The sequence below is a fragment of the Hyla sarda genome, unplaced genomic scaffold, assembly GCF_029499605.1.
Source record: "Hyla sarda isolate aHylSar1 unplaced genomic scaffold, aHylSar1.hap1 scaffold_2647, whole genome shotgun sequence".
Classification (NCBI taxonomy): Eukaryota; Metazoa; Chordata; class Amphibia; order Anura; family Hylidae; genus Hyla; species Hyla sarda.
Window position 1 is genome coordinate 12,347 of NW_026609339.1, and position 21,612 is coordinate 33,958.

At 45.9% G+C, this 21,612-nt stretch overlaps 9 non-coding genes and 1 pseudogene across 9 annotated transcripts; all 10 read left to right on the plus strand.

Annotated features, from left to right (window-relative positions):
* The first annotated feature begins 183 nt into the window (after nt 1-183).
* Nucleotides 184-374, plus strand: LOC130324401 (U2 spliceosomal RNA). The gene has a single exon (XR_008869406.1). It is a non-coding gene; the product is annotated as a U2 spliceosomal RNA (small nuclear RNA).
* A 2,096-nt stretch (nt 375-2,470) lies between these two features.
* LOC130324402 (U2 spliceosomal RNA) lies at nt 2,471-2,661 on the plus strand. The gene has a single exon (XR_008869407.1). It is a non-coding gene; the product is annotated as a U2 spliceosomal RNA (small nuclear RNA).
* A 2,107-nt stretch (nt 2,662-4,768) lies between these two features.
* Nucleotides 4,769-4,921, plus strand: LOC130324411 (U2 spliceosomal RNA; annotated as a pseudogene).
* A 1,416-nt stretch (nt 4,922-6,337) lies between these two features.
* On the plus strand, nt 6,338-6,525 carry LOC130324410 (U2 spliceosomal RNA). Its single transcript, XR_008869414.1, has one exon. It is a non-coding gene; the product is annotated as a U2 spliceosomal RNA (small nuclear RNA).
* Nucleotides 6,526-8,630: 2,105 nt separating this feature from the next.
* On the plus strand, nt 8,631-8,821 carry LOC130324404 (U2 spliceosomal RNA). Its single transcript, XR_008869408.1, has one exon. It is a non-coding gene; the product is annotated as a U2 spliceosomal RNA (small nuclear RNA).
* Nucleotides 8,822-10,912: 2,091 nt separating this feature from the next.
* Nucleotides 10,913-11,103, plus strand: LOC130324405 (U2 spliceosomal RNA). The gene has a single exon (XR_008869409.1). It is a non-coding gene; the product is annotated as a U2 spliceosomal RNA (small nuclear RNA).
* A 2,108-nt stretch (nt 11,104-13,211) lies between these two features.
* Nucleotides 13,212-13,402, plus strand: LOC130324406 (U2 spliceosomal RNA). Its single transcript, XR_008869410.1, has one exon. It is a non-coding gene; the product is annotated as a U2 spliceosomal RNA (small nuclear RNA).
* Nucleotides 13,403-15,500: 2,098 nt separating this feature from the next.
* LOC130324409 (U2 spliceosomal RNA) lies at nt 15,501-15,691 on the plus strand. The gene has a single exon (XR_008869413.1). It is a non-coding gene; the product is annotated as a U2 spliceosomal RNA (small nuclear RNA).
* A 2,111-nt stretch (nt 15,692-17,802) lies between these two features.
* LOC130324407 (U2 spliceosomal RNA) lies at nt 17,803-17,993 on the plus strand. The gene has a single exon (XR_008869411.1). It is a non-coding gene; the product is annotated as a U2 spliceosomal RNA (small nuclear RNA).
* Nucleotides 17,994-20,097: 2,104 nt separating this feature from the next.
* On the plus strand, nt 20,098-20,288 carry LOC130324408 (U2 spliceosomal RNA). Its single transcript, XR_008869412.1, has one exon. It is a non-coding gene; the product is annotated as a U2 spliceosomal RNA (small nuclear RNA).
* Nucleotides 20,289-21,612: the final 1,324 nt, after the last annotated feature.

Consider the following 21,612-nt stretch of genomic DNA (forward strand, 5'->3'; position numbering starts at 1 on the left):
GCAATGGGCCCCTGTCTTGCTGCTTAGCAATAATGGTATGGGTTTAGGTTCTGCTGTGTGTACTGGTGGTTGACTGCCCCCCAGCCCAGAGTGTGCATGGAAAATTGTCTGTCAGCCTCCCTGACAGCAAGCAGTGATAGTGCCCATGAAGGGGACCTTGTTGGGCCCGCCCCTTTCACGGTTATCGCTTCTCGGCCTTTTGGCTAAGATCAAGTGTAGTATCTGTTCTTATCAGTTTAATATCTGATACGTCCCCTATCTGGGGACCATATATTAAATGGATTTTTGAGAACGGGGGCTGATTTCGAAGCTTGCTTCCGTCGCCCTATGCATTGACCCGATATGGCAGTATCTTCGGGTACAGTGCACCACCCCCTTACAGGGTTAAAAAGAAAGATTCCTACTTTCATTGCTACCTGCTTGCTTGCTGGCTAGCCAGCTAGCCAGCCCTGTGGGCCTTGCTGCTGCTGCTTCTGCAGCCAAAAAGCAAAAGGTGGTGCTGCTGCTGCTTCTGCTGCTTCTGCTTCTGCTTGTGTCTGGCCGCTGTTGGAGCGTCCAGGCACAGGACTTCTGCTGCTGCTGACTAAATGGCCTCCTTAATTGGATCATTTGAGTAGCCAGCACACCTGTGCAGGTAGGGCATGACATGATAGGCAGCTGCCTTGATAGCGGGTGGGTGCTGAATGTTCCTAATTGACAAAATAAGATTAATGCTTATGAAGAAATATAAAATCTCATCCCTTCCCCAATATCGCGCCACACCCCTACCCCTTAATTCCCTGGTTGAACTTGATGGACATATGTCTTTTTTCGACCGTACTAACTATGTAACTATGTAACATAACATGGGGGGGGGGGGGGGGGGGTCTCCTGGCTGTTCACACAGGTGTGTCATTGCTGTACATTGACCATGCATTGCTTCTGTGGTATTGCAAAGGCAAAGACAAATGCTTCCAGCCATCCATTGCACTAATGGATTGGTCATCAGCTGGCTGTCTATGTCCCGCATCAATATAGACCAAAGTACAGAGGGTTAGGCTATGCTATTGTGCACCTACCTGATGCATCAGAAGGTGCGAGGCCCTTGCTAAATTCTGTGCACAGACTTTGAGATCTATGCTTTAGACTGTATCTAAACCTGCTCCAACATGGACTGACATTCTGGCCTACTTTCAGCCGATGCGACTTGTCTGTCGCTGAACAGTCGCTTTTTATGTATTCAGCACCTATGTATAATGTTGTAAAAATGCTCTAGAAGCTAAAGTCGCAGAAATGTCGCACATATTTGGCCTGCAACTTTCTGTGCGACAAATTCAGACAGGAAAAATCAGTATAAATCCTTAGAAAATTATCCCCCAGTGTCTCCATCTGCTGGCGGTATTGAATAAGCATTGCTGCACTGATGGGGTATGCATTAGACGAAAAAAAAGAAGAAAAAGAAGAATAATACGCCCAGAAAAGAGGCGAAAAGGAGAAAAACGTAAAAAAACGTGAAAAAAAAGTAAGAGGAAGAGAAGGGAAAAAAAGGTGGAAATGGGTTTAAAAGTGATTTCGGCGGAGAAATATATATATATATATATATATATATATATATATACGCGCACACACACACATATATATAAACGTATTCTCCGTTGAGATATTGCAGCCGCTGCTGTGTCCAGGCCCAGGAGCCTTAGCACTGTGCTATGATGTCACTCAATACCACTGACATCACTAGGTGTAAACAACATCTCTCCTTTGCTGTGTATGTGACTATGGAGCTGTTTGGTGATGTCGTCTATTACGGCCTTCATAGAAGCAACAGGAGATTGTTGCATCCATCTACAACCCTCAGAACTACAGTGCTATGATGTCACTCACTTCCACAGGCCTTGCAGAGTGTAAACAACAACAACCCAGCTTTGTTGTGTATGTAACCATAGGGATTTGTGATGTCACCTAGAACCTTCACAGCAGCGACAGCTTTATGAGGAGCATCAGCACTGCTCTGCCTGAGCAGAACCATCACCGCCATAGGTTGTCAAATAACCCGGATTTAACCCACACAGGTAAGTCCAATGGGGTGCAGGCATGTCCTCTATGCTTACAGCTTCCCGTGGGTGTTGGTTTGATACCGTTTGGGGACAGCCAAGGAGGCATCTGCAGGCAACAAAGGTAGGTGTGTGCTTGTGTGTGTGTTTCCTATGCAGATCCTAAGCCCAGTGTCACATGCAAGTAGGAGGAGTAAGAAGGGTTCCTGGCAAATCCGGGTTATGGATTGCATTTAAAAAGGCCCCGTGGGAGTGCAATGGGCCCCTGTCTTGCTGCTTAGCAATAATGGTATGGGTTTAGGTTCTGCTGTGTGTACTGGTGGTTGACTGCCCCCCAGCCCAGAGTGTGCATGGAAAATTGTCTGGCAGCCTCCCTGACAGCAAGCAGTGATAGTGCCCATGAAGGGGACCTTGTTGGGCCCGCCCCTTTCACGGTTATCGCTTCTCGGCCTTTTGGCTAAGATCAAGTGTAGTATCTGTTCTTATCAGTTTAATATCTGATACGTCCCCTATCTGGGGACCATATATTAAATGGATTTTTGAGAACGGGGGCTGATTTCGAAGCTTGCTTCCGTCGCCCTATGCATTGACCCGATATGGCAGTATCTTCGGGTACAGTGCACCACCCCCTTACAGGGTTAAAAAGAAAGATTCCTACTTTCATTGCTACCTGCTTGCTTGCTGGCTAGCCAGCTAGCCAGCCCTGTGGGCCTTGCTGCTGCTGCTTCTGCAGCCAAAAAACAAAAGGTGGTGCTGCTGCTGCTGCTTCTGCTGCTTCTGCTTCTGCTTGTGTCTGGCCGCTGTTGGAGCGTCCAGGCACAGGACTTCTGCTGCTGCTGACTAAATGGCCTCCTTAATTGGATCATTTGAGTAGCCAGCACACCTGTGCAGGTAGGGCATGACATGATAGGCAGCTGCCTTGATAGCGGGTGGGTGCTGAATGTTCCTAATTGACAAAATAAGATTAATGCTTATGAAGAAATATAAAATCTCATCCCTTCCCCAATATCGCGCCACACCCCTACCCCTTAATTCCCTGGTTGAACTTGATGGACATATGTCTTTTTTCGACCGTACTAACTATGTAACTATGTAACATAACATGGGGGGGGGGGGGGGGGGGTCTCCTGGCTGTTCACACAGGTGTGTCATTGCTGTACATTGACCATGCATTGCTTCTGTGGTATTGCAAAGGCAAAGACAAATGCTTCCAGCCATCCATTGCACTAATGGATTGGTCATCAGCTGGCTGTCTATGTCCCGCATCAATATAGACCAAAGTACAGAGGGTTAGGCTATGCTATTGTGCACCTACCTGATGCATCAGAAGGTGCGAGGCCCTTGCTAAATTCTGTGCACAGACTTTGAGATCTATGCTTTAGACTGTATCTAAACCTGCTCCAACATGGACTGACATTCTGGCCTACTTTCAGCCGATGCGACTTGTCTGTCGCTGAACAGTCGCTTTTTATGTATTCAGCACCTATGTATAATGTTGTAAAAATGCTCTAGAAGCTAAAGTCGCAGAAATGTCGCACATATTTGGCCTGCAACTTTCTGTGCGACAAATTCAGACAGGAAAAATCAGTATAAATCCTTAGAAAATTATCCCCCAGTGTCTCCATCTGCTGGCGGTATTGAATAAGCATTGCTGCACTGATGGGGTATGCATTAGACGAAAAAAAAGAAGAAAAAGAAGAATAATACGCCCAGAAAAGAGGCGAAAAGGAGAAAAACGTAAAAAAACGTGAAAAAAAAGTAAGAGGAAGAGAAGGGAAAAAAAGGTGGAAATGGGTTTAAAAGTGATTTCGGCGGAGAAATATATATATATATATATATATATATATATATATATATATATACGCGCACACACACACATATATATAAACGTATTCTCCGTTGAGATATTGCAGCCGCTGCTGTGTCCAGGCCCAGGAGCCTTAGCACTGTGCTATGATGTCACTCAATACCACTGACATCACTAGGTGTAAACAACATCTCTCCTTTGCTGTGTATGTGACTATGGAGCTGTTTGGTGATGTCGTCTATTACGGCCTTCATAGAAGCAACAGGAGATTGTTGCATCCATCTACAACCCTCAGAACTACAGTGCTATGATGTCACTCACTTCCACAGGCCTTGCAGAGTGTAAACAACAACAACCCAGCTTTGTTGTGTATGTAACCATAGGGATTTGTGATGTCACCTAGAACCTTCACAGCAGCGACAGCTTTATGAGGAGCATCAGCACTGCTCTGCCTGAGCAGAACCATCACCGCCATAGGTTGTCAAATAACCCGGATTTAACCCACACAGGTAAGTCCAATGGGGTGCAGGCATGTCCTCTATGCTTACAGCTTCCCGTGGGTGTTGGTTTGATACCGTTTGGGGACAGCCAAGGAGGCATCTGCAGGCAACAAAGGTAGGTGTGTGCTTGTGTGTGTGTTTCCTATGCAGATCCTAAGCCCAGTGTCACATGCAAGTAGGAGGAGTAAGAAGGGTTCCTGGCAAATCCGGGTTATGGATTGCATTTAAAAAGGCCCCGTGGGAGTGCAATGGGCCCCTGTCTTGCTGCTTAGCAATAATGGTATGGGTTTAGGTTCTGCTGTGTGTACTGGTGGTTGACTGCCCCCCAGCCCAGAGTGTGCATGGAAAATTGTCTGGCAGCCTCCCTGACAGCAAGCAGTGATAGTGCCCATGAAGGGGACCTTGTTGGGCCCGCCCCTTTCACGGTTATCGCTTCTCGGCCTTTTGGCTAAGATCAAGTGTAGTATCTGCTCACTTGGTCTGGCTGGAAGGTTCCTGGGGTACCCGTGCCTTGGCCTTGGGGGATCGCTCTACCTATTTGGTGGAGCTTCACCCCCTTGCTGCTTTTGGGGTTACGGCTTACTCCCCAGGAAACGAGAAGTGATCACCAGGCAGCCACTGGGTCGCCTGGTTGCAAACAGAGGACGGAAGAAGATCTCGGCAGCTGAACAGACATGGCGGATATACCTGAATATGCTCGGGTCAAAAATGCTGTTCGATTTATCGTGGAGGAGCAAGCCAGAGGAGAAAAGAATCTGGACTTCTTAATCGTGGAGATCTTGTTTGGTCTGTTCCAAGTGCCAAGAATGGAGATCTTGACAGTCATGGATTACCCTCGAAAGGGAGTCTATGATGTTACTTTCAACAGCAAGTCTTTCTACAGAAAATTTTTGGAAACCTTGGAGAAAACCCGGAATCATCCAAAGATGGAAGGCATAAAATTGGTTGAGCACTTTGTGGACAATACCAAGCTGTTCACAGTTAAGATGTACTCGCCATACACGAAAGAAAGTGACATCAAGCTCTTTTTGCAGGAATTTTGTGTGGAAGTAGAGGAAAGAGGTAAAGTCCTTAACCAACACCAGCTTTGGACAGGAAAATGGAAGTTCTTGTGCAGACTGAAAGAGGATGCGGGGGCGCCCGGAAGATTGTTGCTCCCACCAGCTCGGTTTAAAATAGGGAAGGACACAGGGGATTTATTTTTCCCAGAGATGGGAACTTTCTGCAAAAACTGCAAACAATACGGGCATGAAAGTTGTGGAAAGATAATATGTACCAAATGTCTAAAGGAAGGTCATGTCTTTTCTGAGTGTGGCCAAAGTAAGACCTGCAGGGCCTGTAAAAAGACTGGGCATTTCTTTAAAGACTGCCCGGAAAAATCTGAGGCTATGGAAGTTGGGGTGAAATTGAAGAGGAAGACAAAAGAAGAGAATATAGTTCCAGAGGCCAAAAAAGTTTCTGGCAAGAGCAAAGAAAAGTTGGACACAGGAAAAGAAATGGAAGAAGAAAGCATAAGTGAGGCTTCTGAAGGGGAGCACACAGAGGAATTAAAGAAAATAATTCTCAGTGAGTATTTTTCTGGATATTTGGGTGAGGTGCTAGACCAAGCCCCAAAGGAAGAAAAAGAAATATTTGTTCAAGACCTAGTGAAATTTAAAATAAAAGTGAATACCCGGCTTGAAACTGTGAGGGGAAAAATAATGCAGTCCATGAAGCCTGATGTAAGGCGCTTCATGGCGACCTACCAAGTGTCACCATGGTTGGCAGTCCCTGTCAAAGAAGCTTTGAAGAGTGGAGCTCTTCAATTCGGTTTAATTGATTATTTGGCAGTTTTCGCATGGAGAAAGGGTTTCATTTTGGATTAAGGTTTATTTGAGTTATTCTTGTTAGTTGTTTTGTTGTTTTAATTTGTTTTATTCTGGAAATAAAAAAAATAAAAAATAAAAAGTTACCTGATGATGAGCACAAAAATCTAGTTCATATGAGATCTTAGAACTATGATTTAGTTCTGAGGGAAACTTAAAAAAAAAAATCTGTTCTTATCAGTTTAATATCTGATACGTCCCCTATCTGGGGACCATATATTAAATGGATTTTTGAGAACGGGGGCTGATTTCGAAGCTTGCTTCCGTCGCCCTATGCATTGACCCGATATGGCAGTATCTTCGGGTACAGTGCACCACCCCCTTACAGGGTTAAAAAGAAAGATTCCTACTTTCATTGCTACCTGCTTGCTTGCTGGCTAGCCAGCTAGCCAGCCCTGTGGGCCTTGCTGCTGCTGCTTCTGCAGCCAAAAAGCAAAAGGTGGTGCTGCTGCTGCTTCTGCTGCTTCTGCTTCTGCTTGTGTCTGGCCGCTGTTGGAGCGTCCAGGCACAGGACTTCTGCTGCTGCTGACTAAATGGCCTCCTTAATTGGATCATTTGAGTAGCCAGCACACCTGTGCAGGTAGGGCATGACATGATAGGCAGCTGCCTTGATAGCGGGTGGGTGCTGAATGTTCCTAATTGACAAAATAAGATTAATGCTTATGAAGAAATATAAAATCTCATCCCTTCCCCAATATCGCGCCACACCCCTACCCCTTAATTCCCTGGTTGAACTTGATGGACATATGTCTTTTTTCGACCGTACTAACTATGTAACTATGTAACATAACATGGGGGGGGGGGGGGGGGGGGTCTCCTGGCTGTTCACACAGGTGTGTCATTGCTGTACATTGACCATGCATTGCTTCTGTGGTATTGCAAAGGCAAAGACAAATGCTTCCAGCCATCCATTGCACTAATGGATTGGTCATCAGCTGGCTGTCTATGTCCCGCATCAATATAGACCAAAGTACAGAGGGTTAGGCTATGCTATTGTGCACCTACCTGATGCATCAGAAGGTGCGAGGCCCTTGCTAAATTCTGTGCACAGACTTTGAGATCTATGCTTTAGACTGTATCTAAACCTGCTCCAACATGGACTGACATTCTGGCCTACTTTCAGCCGATGCGACTTGTCTGTCGCTGAACAGTCGCTTTTTATGTATTCAGCACCTATGTATAATGTTGTAAAAATGCTCTAGAAGCTAAAGTCGCAGAAATGTCGCACATATTTGGCCTGCAACTTTCTGTGCGACAAATTCAGACAGGAAAAATCAGTATAAATCCTTAGAAAATTATCCCCCAGTGTCTCCATCTGCTGGCGGTATTGAATAAGCATTGCTGCACTGATGGGGTATGCATTAGACGAAAAAAAAGAAGAAAAAGAAGAATAATACGCCCAGAAAAGAGGCGAAAAGGAGAAAAACGTAAAAAAACGTGAAAAAAAAGTAAGAGGAAGAGAAGGGAAAAAAAGGTGGAAATGGGTTTAAAAGTGATTTCGGCGGAGAAATATATATATATATATATATATATATATATATATATATATATACGCGCACACACACACATATATATAAACGTATTCTCCGTTGAGATATTGCAGCCGCTGCTGTGTCCAGGCCCAGGAGCCTTAGCACTGTGCTATGATGTCACTCAATACCACTGACATCACTAGGTGTAAACAACATCTCTCCTTTGCTGTGTATGTGACTATGGAGCTGTTTGGTGATGTCGTCTATTACGGCCTTCATAGAAGCAACAGGAGATTGTTGCATCCATCTACAACCCTCAGAACTACAGTGCTATGATGTCACTCACTTCCACAGGCCTTGCAGAGTGTAAACAACAACAACCCAGCTTTGTTGTGTATGTAACCATAGGGATTTGTGATGTCACCTAGAACCTTCACAGCAGCGACAGCTTTATGAGGAGCATCAGCACTGCTCTGCCTGAGCAGAACCATCACCGCCATAGGTTGTCAAATAACCCGGATTTAACCCACACAGGTAAGTCCAATGGGGTGCAGGCATGTCCTCTATGCTTACAGCTTCCCGTGGGTGTTGGTTTGATACCGTTTGGGGACAGCCAAGGAGGCATCTGCAGGCAACAAAGGTAGGTGTGTGCTTGTGTGTGTGTTTCCTATGCAGATCCTAAGCCCAGTGTCACATGCAAGTAGGAGGAGTAAGAAGGGTTCCTGGCAAATCCGGGTTATGGATTGCATTTAAAAAGGCCCCGTGGGAGTGCAATGGGCCCCTGTCTTGCTGCTTAGCAATAATGGTATGGGTTTAGGTTCTGCTGTGTGTACTGGTGGTTGACTGCCCCCCAGCCCAGAGTGTGCATGGAAAATTGTCTGGCAGCCTCCCTGACAGCAAGCAGTGATAGTGCCCATGAAGGGGACCTTGTTGGGCCCGCCCCTTTCACGGTTATCGCTTCTCGGCCTTTTGGCTAAGATCAAGTGTAGTATCTGTTCTTATCAGTTTAATATCTGATACGTCCCCTATCTGGGGACCATATATTAAATGGATTTTTGAGAACGGGGGCTGATTTCGAAGCTTGCTTCCGTCGCCCTATGCATTGACCCGATATGGCAGTATCTTCGGGTACAGTGCACCACCCCCTTACAGGGTTAAAAAGAAAGATTCCTACTTTCATTGCTACCTGCTTGCTTGCTGGCTAGCCAGCTAGCCAGCCCTGTGGGCCTTGCTGCTGCTGCTTCTGCAGCCAAAAAGCAAAAGGTGGTGCTGCTGCTGCTTCTGCTGCTTCTGCTTCTGCTTGTGTCTGGCCGCTGTTGGAGCGTCCAGGCACAGGACTTCTGCTGCTGCTGACTAAATGGCCTCCTTAATTGGATCATTTGAGTAGCCAGCACACCTGTGCAGGTAGGGCATGACATGATAGGCAGCTGCCTTGATAGCGGGTGGGTGCTGAATGTTCCTAATTGACAAAATAAGATTAATGCTTATGAAGAAATATAAAATCTCATCCCTTCCCCAATATCGCGCCACACCCCTACCCCTTAATTCCCTGGTTGAACTTGATGGACATATGTCTTTTTTCGACCGTACTAACTATGTAACTATGTAACATAACATGGGGGGGGGGGGGGTCTCCTGGCTGTTCACACAGGTGTGTCATTGCTGTACATTGACCATGCATTGCTTCTGTGGTATTGCAAAGGCAAAGACAAATGCTTCCAGCCATCCATTGCACTAATGGATTGGTCATCAGCTGGCTGTCTATGTCCCGCATCAATATAGACCAAAGTACAGAGGGTTAGGCTATGCTATTGTGCACCTACCTGATGCATCAGAAGGTGCGAGGCCCTTGCTAAATTCTGTGCACAGACTTTGAGATCTATGCTTTAGACTGTATCTAAACCTGCTCCAACATGGACTGACATTCTGGCCTACTTTCAGCCGATGCGACTTGTCTGTCGCTGAACAGTCGCTTTTTATGTATTCAGCACCTATGTATAATGTTGTAAAAATGCTCTAGAAGCTAAAGTCGCAGAAATGTCGCACATATTTGGCCTGCAACTTTCTGTGCGACAAATTCAGACAGGAAAAATCAGTATAAATCCTTAGAAAATTATCCCCCAGTGTCTCCATCTGCTGGCGGTATTGAATAAGCATTGCTGCACTGATGGGGTATGCATTAGACGAAAAAAAAGAAGAAAAAGAAGAATAATACGCCCAGAAAAGAGGCGAAAAGGAGAAAAACGTAAAAAAACGTGAAAAAAAAGTAAGAGGAAGAGAAGGGAAAAAAAGGTGGAAATGGGTTTAAAAGTGATTTCGGCGGAGAAATATATATATATATATATATATATATATATATATACGCGCACACACACACATATATATAAACGTATTCTCCGTTGAGATATTGCAGCCGCTGCTGTGTCCAGGCCCAGGAGCCTTAGCACTGTGCTATGATGTCACTCAATACCACTGACATCACTAGGTGTAAACAACATCTCTCCTTTGCTGTGTATGTGACTATGGAGCTGTTTGGTGATGTCGTCTATTACGGCCTTCATAGAAGCAACAGGAGATTGTTGCATCCATCTACAACCCTCAGAACTACAGTGCTATGATGTCACTCACTTCCACAGGCCTTGCAGAGTGTAAACAACAACAACCCAGCTTTGTTGTGTATGTAACCATAGGGATTTGTGATGTCACCTAGAACCTTCACAGCAGCGACAGCTTTATGAGGAGCATCAGCACTGCTCTGCCTGAGCAGAACCATCACCGCCATAGGTTGTCAAATAACCCGGATTTAACCCACACAGGTAAGTCCAATGGGGTGCAGGCATGTCCTCTATGCTTACAGCTTCCCGTGGGTGTTGGTTTGATACCGTTTGGGGACAGCCAAGGAGGCATCTGCAGGCAACAAAGGTAGGTGTGTGCTTGTGTGTGTGTTTCCTATGCAGATCCTAAGCCCAGTGTCACATGCAAGTAGGAGGAGTAAGAAGGGTTCCTGGCAAATCCGGGTTATGGATTGCATTTAAAAAGGCCCCGTGGGAGTGCAATGGGCCCCTGTCTTGCTGCTTAGCAATAATGGTATGGGTTTAGGTTCTGCTGTGTGTACTGGTGGTTGACTGCCCCCCAGCCCAGAGTGTGCATGGAAAATTGTCTGGCAGCCTCCCTGACAGCAAGCAGTGATAGTGCCCATGAAGGGGACCTTGTTGGGCCCGCCCCTTTCACGGTTATCGCTTCTCGGCCTTTTGGCTAAGATCAAGTGTAGTATCTGTTCTTATCAGTTTAATATCTGATACGTCCCCTATCTGGGGACCATATATTAAATGGATTTTTGAGAACGGGGGCTGATTTCGAAGCTTGCTTCCGTCGCCCTATGCATTGACCCGATATGGCAGTATCTTCGGGTACAGTGCACCACCCCCTTACAGGGTTAAAAAGAAAGATTCCTACTTTCATTGCTACCTGCTTGCTTGCTGGCTAGCCAGCTAGCCAGCCCTGTGGGCCTTGCTGCTGCTGCTTCTGCAGCCAAAAAGCAAAAGGTGGTGCTGCTGCTGCTTCTGCTGCTTCTGCTTCTGCTTGTGTCTGGCCGCTGTTGGAGCGTCCAGGCACAGGACTTCTGCTGCTGCTGACTAAATGGCCTCCTTAATTGGATCATTTGAGTAGCCAGCACACCTGTGCAGGTAGGGCATGACATGATAGGCAGCTGCCTTGATAGCGGGTGGGTGCTGAATGTTCCTAATTGACAAAATAAGATTAATGCTTATGAAGAAATATAAAATCTCATCCCTTCCCCAATATCGCGCCACACCCCTACCCCTTAATTCCCTGGTTGAACTTGATGGACATATGTCTTTTTTCGACCGTACTAACTATGTAACTATGTAACATAACATGGGGGGGGGGGGGGGGGTCTCCTGGCTGTTCACACAGGTGTGTCATTGCTGTACATTGACCATGCATTGCTTCTGTGGTATTGCAAAGGCAAAGACAAATGCTTCCAGCCATCCATTGCACTAATGGATTGGTCATCAGCTGGCTGTCTATGTCCCGCATCAATATAGACCAAAGTACAGAGGGTTAGGCTATGCTATTGTGCACCTACCTGATGCATCAGAAGGTGCGAGGCCCTTGCTAAATTCTGTGCACAGACTTTGAGATCTATGCTTTAGACTGTATCTAAACCTGCTCCAACATGGACTGACATTCTGGCCTACTTTCAGCCGATGCGACTTGTCTGTCGCTGAACAGTCGCTTTTTATGTATTCAGCACCTATGTATAATGTTGTAAAAATGCTCTAGAAGCTAAAGTCGCAGAAATGTCGCACATATTTGGCCTGCAACTTTCTGTGCGACAAATTCAGACAGGAAAAATCAGTATAAATCCTTAGAAAATTATCCCCCAGTGTCTCCATCTGCTGGCGGTATTGAATAAGCATTGCTGCACTGATGGGGTATGCATTAGACGAAAAAAAAGAAGAAAAAGAAGAATAATACGCCCAGAAAAGAGGCGAAAAGGAGAAAAACGTAAAAAAACGTGAAAAAAAAGTAAGAGGAAGAGAAGGGAAAAAAAGGTGGAAATGGGTTTAAAAGTGATTTCGGCGGAGAAATATATATATATATATATATATATATATATATATATATATATATATATACGCGCACACACACACATATATATAAACGTATTCTCCGTTGAGATATTGCAGCCGCTGCTGTGTCCAGGCCCAGGAGCCTTAGCACTGTGCTATGATGTCACTCAATACCACTGACATCACTAGGTGTAAACAACATCTCTCCTTTGCTGTGTATGTGACTATGGAGCTGTTTGGTGATGTCGTCTATTACGGCCTTCATAGAAGCAACAGGAGATTGTTGCATCCATCTACAACCCTCAGAACTACAGTGCTATGATGTCACTCACTTCCACAGGCCTTGCAGAGTGTAAACAACAACAACCCAGCTTTGTTGTGTATGTAACCATAGGGATTTGTGATGTCACCTAGAACCTTCACAGCAGCGACAGCTTTATGAGGAGCATCAGCACTGCTCTGCCTGAGCAGAACCATCACCGCCATAGGTTGTCAAATAACCCGGATTTAACCCACACAGGTAAGTCCAATGGGGTGCAGGCATGTCCTCTATGCTTACAGCTTCCCGTGGGTGTTGGTTTGATACCGTTTGGGGACAGCCAAGGAGGCATCTGCAGGCAACAAAGGTAGGTGTGTGCTTGTGTGTGTGTTTCCTATGCAGATCCTAAGCCCAGTGTCACATGCAAGTAGGAGGAGTAAGAAGGGTTCCTGGCAAATCCGGGTTATGGATTGCATTTAAAAAGGCCCCGTGGGAGTGCAATGGGCCCCTGTCTTGCTGCTTAGCAATAATGGTATGGGTTTAGGTTCTGCTGTGTGTACTGGTGGTTGACTGCCCCCCAGCCCAGAGTGTGCATGGAAAATTGTCTGGCAGCCTCCCTGACAGCAAGCAGTGATAGTGCCCATGAAGGGGACCTTGTTGGGCCCGCCCCTTTCACGGTTATCGCTTCTCGGCCTTTTGGCTAAGATCAAGTGTAGTATCTGTTCTTATCAGTTTAATATCTGATACGTCCCCTATCTGGGGACCATATATTAAATGGATTTTTGAGAACGGGGGCTGATTTCGAAGCTTGCTTCCGTCGCCCTATGCATTGACCCGATATGGCAGTATCTTCGGGTACAGTGCACCACCCCCTTACAGGGTTAAAAAGAAAGATTCCTACTTTCATTGCTACCTGCTTGCTTGCTGGCTAGCCAGCTAGCCAGCCCTGTGGGCCTTGCTGCTGCTGCTTCTGCAGCCAAAAAGCAAAAGGTGGTGCTGCTGCTGCTTCTGCTGCTTCTGCTTCTGCTTGTGTCTGGCCGCTGTTGGAGCGTCCAGGCACAGGACTTCTGCTGCTGCTGACTAAATGGCCTCCTTAATTGGATCATTTGAGTAGCCAGCACACCTGTGCAGGTAGGGCATGACATGATAGGCAGCTGCCTTGATAGCGGGTGGGTGCTGAATGTTCCTAATTGACAAAATAAGATTAATGCTTATGAAGAAATATAAAATCTCATCCCTTCCCCAATATCGCGCCACACCCCTACCCCTTAATTCCCTGGTTGAACTTGATGGACATATGTCTTTTTTCGACCGTACTAACTATGTAACTATGTAACATAACATGGGGGGGGGGGGGGGGGGGTCTCCTGGCTGTTCACACAGGTGTGTCATTGCTGTACATTGACCATGCATTGCTTCTGTGGTATTGCAAAGGCAAAGACAAATGCTTCCAGCCATCCATTGCACTAATGGATTGGTCATCAGCTGGCTGTCTATGTCCCGCATCAATATAGACCAAAGTACAGAGGGTTAGGCTATGCTATTGTGCACCTACCTGATGCATCAGAAGGTGCGAGGCCCTTGCTAAATTCTGTGCACAGACTTTGAGATCTATGCTTTAGACTGTATCTAAACCTGCTCCAACATGGACTGACATTCTGGCCTACTTTCAGCCGATGCGACTTGTCTGTCGCTGAACAGTCGCTTTTTATGTATTCAGCACCTATGTATAATGTTGTAAAAATGCTCTAGAAGCTAAAGTCGCAGAAATGTCGCACATATTTGGCCTGCAACTTTCTGTGCGACAAATTCAGACAGGAAAAATCAGTATAAATCCTTAGAAAATTATCCCCCAGTGTCTCCATCTGCTGGCGGTATTGAATAAGCATTGCTGCACTGATGGGGTATGCATTAGACGAAAAAAAAGAAGAAAAAGAAGAATAATACGCCCAGAAAAGAGGCGAAAAGGAGAAAAACGTAAAAAAACGTGAAAAAAAAGTAAGAGGAAGAGAAGGGAAAAAAAGGTGGAAATGGGTTTAAAAGTGATTTCGGCGGAGAAATATATATATATATATATATATATATATATATATATACGCGCACACACACACATATATATAAACGTATTCTCCGTTGAGATATTGCAGCCGCTGCTGTGTCCAGGCCCAGGAGCCTTAGCACTGTGCTATGATGTCACTCAATACCACTGACATCACTAGGTGTAAACAACATCTCTCCTTTGCTGTGTATGTGACTATGGAGCTGTTTGGTGATGTCGTCTATTACGGCCTTCATAGAAGCAACAGGAGATTGTTGCATCCATCTACAACCCTCAGAACTACAGTGCTATGATGTCACTCACTTCCACAGGCCTTGCAGAGTGTAAACAACAACAACCCAGCTTTGTTGTGTATGTAACCATAGGGATTTGTGATGTCACCTAGAACCTTCACAGCAGCGACAGCTTTATGAGGAGCATCAGCACTGCTCTGCCTGAGCAGAACCATCACCGCCATAGGTTGTCAAATAACCCGGATTTAACCCACACAGGTAAGTCCAATGGGGTGCAGGCATGTCCTCTATGCTTACAGCTTCCCGTGGGTGTTGGTTTGATACCGTTTGGGGACAGCCAAGGAGGCATCTGCAGGCAACAAAGGTAGGTGTGTGCTTGTGTGTGTGTTTCCTATGCAGATCCTAAGCCCAGTGTCACATGCAAGTAGGAGGAGTAAGAAGGGTTCCTGGCAAATCCGGGTTATGGATTGCATTTAAAAAGGCCCCGTGGGAGTGCAATGGGCCCCTGTCTTGCTGCTTAGCAATAATGGTATGGGTTTAGGTTCTGCTGTGTGTACTGGTGGTTGACTGCCCCCCAGCCCAGAGTGTGCATGGAAAATTGTCTGGCAGCCTCCCTGACAGCAAGCAGTGATAGTGCCCATGAAGGGGACCTTGTTGGGCCCGCCCCTTTCACGGTTATCGCTTCTCGGCCTTTTGGTTAAGATCAAGTGTAGTATCTGTTCTTATCAGTTTAATATCTGATACGTCCCCTATCTGGGGACCATATATTAAATGGATTTTTGAGAACGGGGGCTGATTTCGAAGCTTGCTTCCGTCGCCCTATGCATTGACCCGATATGGCAGTATCTTCGGGTACAGTGCACCACCCCCTTACAGGGTTAAAAAGAAAGATTCCTACTTTCATTGCTACCTGCTTGCTTGCTGGCTAGCCAGCTAGCCAGCCCTGTGGGCCTTGCTGCTGCTGCTTCTGCAGCCAAAAAGCAAAAGGTGGTGCTGCTGCTGCTTCTGCTGCTTCTGCTTCTGCTTGTGTCTGGCCGCTGTTGGAGCGTCCAGGCACAGGACTTCTGCTGCTGCTGACTAAATGGCCTCCTTAATTGGATCATTTGAGTAGCCAGCACACCTGTGCAGGTAGGGCATGACATGATAGGCAGCTGCCTTGATAGCGGGTGGGTGCTGAATGTTCCTAATTGACAAAATAAGATTAATGCTTATGAAGAAATATAAAATCTCATCCCTTCCCCAATATCGCGCCACACCCCTACCCCTTAATTCCCTGGTTGAACTTGATGGACATATGTCTTTTTTCGACCGTACTAACTATGTAACTATGTAACATAACATGGGGGGGGGGGGGGGGGGGGTCTCCTGGCTGTTCACACAGGTGTGTCATTGCTGTACATTGACCATGCATTGCTTCTGTGGTATTGCAAAGGCAAAGACAAATGCTTCCAGCCATCCATTGCACTAATGGATTGGTCATCAGCTGGCTGTCTATGTCCCGCATCAATATAGACCAAAGTACAGAGGGTTAGGCTATGCTATTGTGCACCTACCTGATGCATCAGAAGGTGCGAGGCCCTTGCTAAATTCTGTGCACAGACTTTGAGATCTATGCTTTAGACTGTATCTAAACCTGCTCCAACATGGACTGACATTCTGGCCTACTTTCAGCCGATGCGACTTGTCTGTCGCTGAACAGTCGCTTTTTATGTATTCAGCACCTATGTATAATGTTGTAAAAATGCTCTAGAAGCTAAAGTCGCAGAAATGTCGCACATATTTGGCCTGCAACTTTCTGTGCGACAAATTCAGACAGGAAAAATCAGTATAAATCCTTAGAAAATTATCCCCCAGTGTCTCCATCTGCTGGCGGTATTGAATAAGCATTGCTGCACTGATGGGGTATGCATTAGACGAAAAAAAAGAAGAAAAAGAAGAATAATACGCCCAGAAAAGAGGCGAAAAGGAGAAAAACGTAAAAAAACGTGAAAAAAAAGTAAGAGGAAGAGAAGGGAAAAAAAGGTGGAAATGGGTTTAAAAGTGATTTCGGCGGAGAAATATATATATATATATATATATATATATATATATATATATATATATATACGCGCACACACACACATATATATAAACGTATTCTCCGTTGAGATATTGCAGCCGCTGCTGTGTCCAGGCCCAGGAGCCTTAGCACTGTGCTATGATGTCACTCAATACCACTGACATCACTAGGTGTAAACAACATCTCTCCTTTGCTGTGTATGTGACTATGGAGCTGTTTGGTGATGTCGTCTATTACGGCCTTCATAGAAGCAACAGGAGATTGTTGCATCCATCTACAACCCTCAGAACTACAGTGCTATGATGTCACTCACTTCCACAGGCCTTGCAGAGTGTAAACAACAACAACCCAGCTTTGTTGTGTATGTAACCATAGGGATTTGTGATGTCACCTAGAACCTTCACAGCAGCGACAGCTTTATGAGGAGCATCAGCACTGCTCTGCCTGAGCAGAACCATCACCGCCATAGGTTGTCAAATAACCCGGATTTAACCCACACAGGTAAGTCCAATGGGGTGCAGGCATGTCCTCTATGCTTACAGCTTCCCGTGGGTGTTGGTTTGATACCGTTTGGGGACAGCCAAGGAGGCATCTGCAGGCAACAAAGGTAGGTGTGTGCTTGTGTGTGTGTTTCCTATGCAGATCCTAAGCCCAGTGTCACATGCAAGTAGGAGGAGTAAGAAGGGTTCCTGGCAAATCCGGGTTATGGATTGCATTTAAAAAGGCCCCGTGGGAGTGCAATGGGCCCCTGTCTTGCTGCTTAGCAATAATGGTATGGGTTTAGGTTCTGCTGTGTGTACTGGTGGTTGACTGCCCCCCAGCCCAGAGTGTGCATGGAAAATTGTCTGGCAGCCTCCCTGACAGCAAGCAGTGATAGTGCCCATGAAGGGGACCTTGTTGGGCCCGCCCCTTTCACGGTTATCGCTTCTCGGCCTTTTGGCTAAGATCAAGTGTAGTATCTGTTCTTATCAGTTTAATATCTGATACGTCCCCTATCTGGGGACCATATATTAAATGGATTTTTGAGAACGGGGGCTGATTTCGAAGCTTGCTTCCGTCGCCCTATGCATTGACCCGATATGGCAGTATCTTCGGGTACAGTGCACCACCCCCTTACAGGGTTAAAAAGAAAGATTCCTACTTTCATTGCTACCTGCTTGCTTGCTGGCTAGCCAGCTAGCCAGCCCTGTGGGCCTTGCTGCTGCTGCTTCTGCAGCCAAAAAGCAAAAGGTGGTGCTGCTGCTGCTTCTGCTGCTTCTGCTTCTGCTTGTGTCTGGCCGCTGTTGGAGCGTCCAGGCACAGGACTTCTGCTGCTGCTGACTAAATGGCCTCCTTAATTGGATCATTTGAGTAGCCAGCACACCTGTGCAGGTAGGGCATGACATGATAGGCAGCTGCCTTGATAGCGGGTGGGTGCTGAATGTTCCTAATTGACAAAATAAGATTAATGCTTATGAAGAAATATAAAATCTCATCCCTTCCCCAATATCGCGCCACACCCCTACCCCTTAATTCCCTGGTTGAACTTGATGGACATATGTCTTTTTTCGACCGTACTAACTATGTAACTATGTAACATAACATGGGGGGGGGGGGGGGGGGGTCTCCTGGCTGTTCACACAGGTGTGTCATTGCTGTACATTGACCATGCATTGCTTCTGTGGTATTGCAAAGGCAAAGACAAATGCTTCCAGCCATCCATTGCACTAATGGATTGGTCATCAGCTGGCTGTCTATGTCCCGCATCAATATAGACCAAAGTACAGAGGGTTAGGCTATGCTATTGTGCACCTACCTGATGCATCAGAAGGTGCGAGGCCCTTGCTAAATTCTGTGCACAGACTTTGAGATCTATGCTTTAGACTGTATCTAAACCTGCTCCAACATGGACTGACATTCTGGCCTACTTTCAGCCGATGCGACTTGTCTGTCGCTGAACAGTCGCTTTTTATGTATTCAGCACCTATGTATAATGTTGTAAAAATGCTCTAGAAGCTAAAGTCGCAGAAATGTCGCACATATTTGGCCTGCAACTTTCTGTGCGACAAATTCAGACAGGAAAAATCAGTATAAATCCTTAGAAAATTATCCCCCAGTGTCTCCATCTGCTGGCGGTATTGAATAAGCATTGCTGCACTGATGGGGTATGCATTAGACGAAAAAAAAGAAGAAAAAGAAGAATAATACGCCCAGAAAAGAGGCGAAAAGGAGAAAAACGTAAAAAAACGTGAAAAAAAAGTAAGAGGAAGAGAAGGGAAAAAAAGGTGGAAATGGGTTTAAAAGTGATTTCGGCGGAGAAATATATATATATATATATATATATATATATATATATATATATACGCGCACACACACACATATATATAAACGTATTCTCCGTTGAGATATTGCAGCCGCTGCTGTGTCCAGGCCCAGGAGCCTTAGCACTGTGCTATGATGTCACTCAATACCACTGACATCACTAGGTGTAAACAACATCTCTCCTTTGCTGTGTATGTGACTATGGAGCTGTTTGGTGATGTCGTCTATTACGGCCTTCATAGAAGCAACAGGAGATTGTTGCATCCATCTACAACCCTCAGAACTACAGTGCTATGATGTCACTCACTTCCACAGGCCTTGCAGAGTGTAAACAACAACAACCCAGCTTTGTTGTGTATGTAACCATAGGGATTTGTGATGTCACCTAGAACCTTCACAGCAGCGACAGCTTTATGAGGAGCATCAGCACTGCTCTGCCTGAGCAGAACCATCACCGCCATAGGTTGTCAAATAACCCGGATTTAACCCACACAGGTAAGTCCAATGGGGTGCAGGCATGTCCTCTATGCTTACAGCTTCCCGTGGGTGTTGGTTTGATACCGTTTGGGGACAGCCAAGGAGGCATCTGCAGGCAACAAAGGTAGGTGTGTGCTTGTGTGTGTGTTTCCTATGCAGATCCTAAGCCCAGTGTCACATGCAAGTAGGAGGAGTAAGAAGGGTTCCTGGCAAATCCGGGTTATGGATTGCATTTAAAAAGGCCCCGTGGGAGTGCAATGGGCCCCTGTCTTGCTGCTTAGCAATAATGGTATGGGTTTAGGTTCTGCTGTGTGTACTGGTGGTTGACTGCCCCCCAGCCCAGAGTGTGCATGGAAAATTGTCTGGCAGCCTCCCTGACAGCAAGCAGTGATAGTGCCCATGAAGGGGACCTTGTTGGGCCCGCCCCTTTCACGGTTATCGCTTCTCGGCCTTTTGGCTAAGATCAAGTGTAGTATCTGTTCTTATCAGTTTAATATCTGATACGTCCCCTATCTGGGGACCATATATTAAATGGATTTTTGAGAACGGGGGCTGATTTCGAAGCTTGCTTCCGTCGCCCTATGCATTGACCCGATATGGCAGTATCTTCGGGTACAGTGCACCACCCCCTTACAGGGTTAAAAAGAAAGATTCCTACTTTCATTGCTACCTGCTTGCTTGCTGGCTAGCCAGCTAGCCAGCCCTGTGGGCCTTGCTGCTGCTGCTTCTGCAGCCAAAAAGCAAAAGGTGGTGCTGCTGCTGCTTCTTCTGCTTCTGCTTGTGTCTGGCCGCTGTTGGAGCGTCCAGGCACAGGACTTCTGCTGCTGCTGACTAAATGGCCTCCTTAATTGGATCATTTGAGTAGCCAGCACACCTGTGCAGGTAGGGCATGACATGATAGGCAGCTGCCTTGATAGCGGGTGGGTGCTGAATGTTCCTAATTGACAAAATAAGATTAATGCTTATGAAGAAATATAAAATCTCATCCCTTCCCCAATATCGCGCCACACCCCTACCCCTTAATTCCCTGGTTGAACTTGATGGACATATGTCTTTTTTCGACCGTACTAACTATGTAACTATGTAACATAACATGGGGGGGGGGGGGGGGGTCTCCTGGCTGTTCACACAGGTGTGTCATTGCTGTACATTGACCATGCATTGCTTCTGTGGTATTGCAAAGGCAAAGACAAATGCTTCCAGCCATCCATTGCACTAATGGATTGGTCATCAGCTGGCTGTCTATGTCCCGCATCAATATAGACCAAAGTACAGAGGGTTAGGCTATGCTATTGTGCACCTACCTGATGCATCAGAAGGTGCGAGGCCCTTGCTAAATTCTGTGCACAGACTTTGAGATCTATGCTTTAGACTGTATCTAAACCTGCTCCAACATGGACTGACATTCTGGCCTACTTTCAGCCGATGCGACTTGTCTGTCGCTGAACAGTCGCTTTTTATGTATTCAGCACCTATGTATAATGTTGTAAAAATGCTCTAGAAGCTAAAGTCGCAGAAATGTCGCACATATTTGGCCTGCAACTTTCTGTGCGACAAATTCAGACAGGAAAAATCAGTATAAATCCTTAGAAAATTATCCCCCAGTGTCTCCATCTGCTGGCGGTATTGAATAAGCATTGCTGCACTGATGGGGTATGCATTAGACGAAAAAAAAGAAGAAAAAGAAGAATAATACGCCCAGAAAAGAGGCGAAAAGGAGAAAAACGTAAAAAAACGTGAAAAAAAAGTAAGAGGAAGAGAAGGGAAAAAAAGGTGGAAATGGGTTTAAAAGTGATTTCGGCGGAGAAATATATATATATATATATATATATATATATATATATATATACGCGCACACACACACATATATATAAACGTATTCTCCGTTGAGATATTGCAGCTGCTGCTGTGTCCAGGCCCAGGAGCCTTAGCACTGTGCTATGATGTCACTC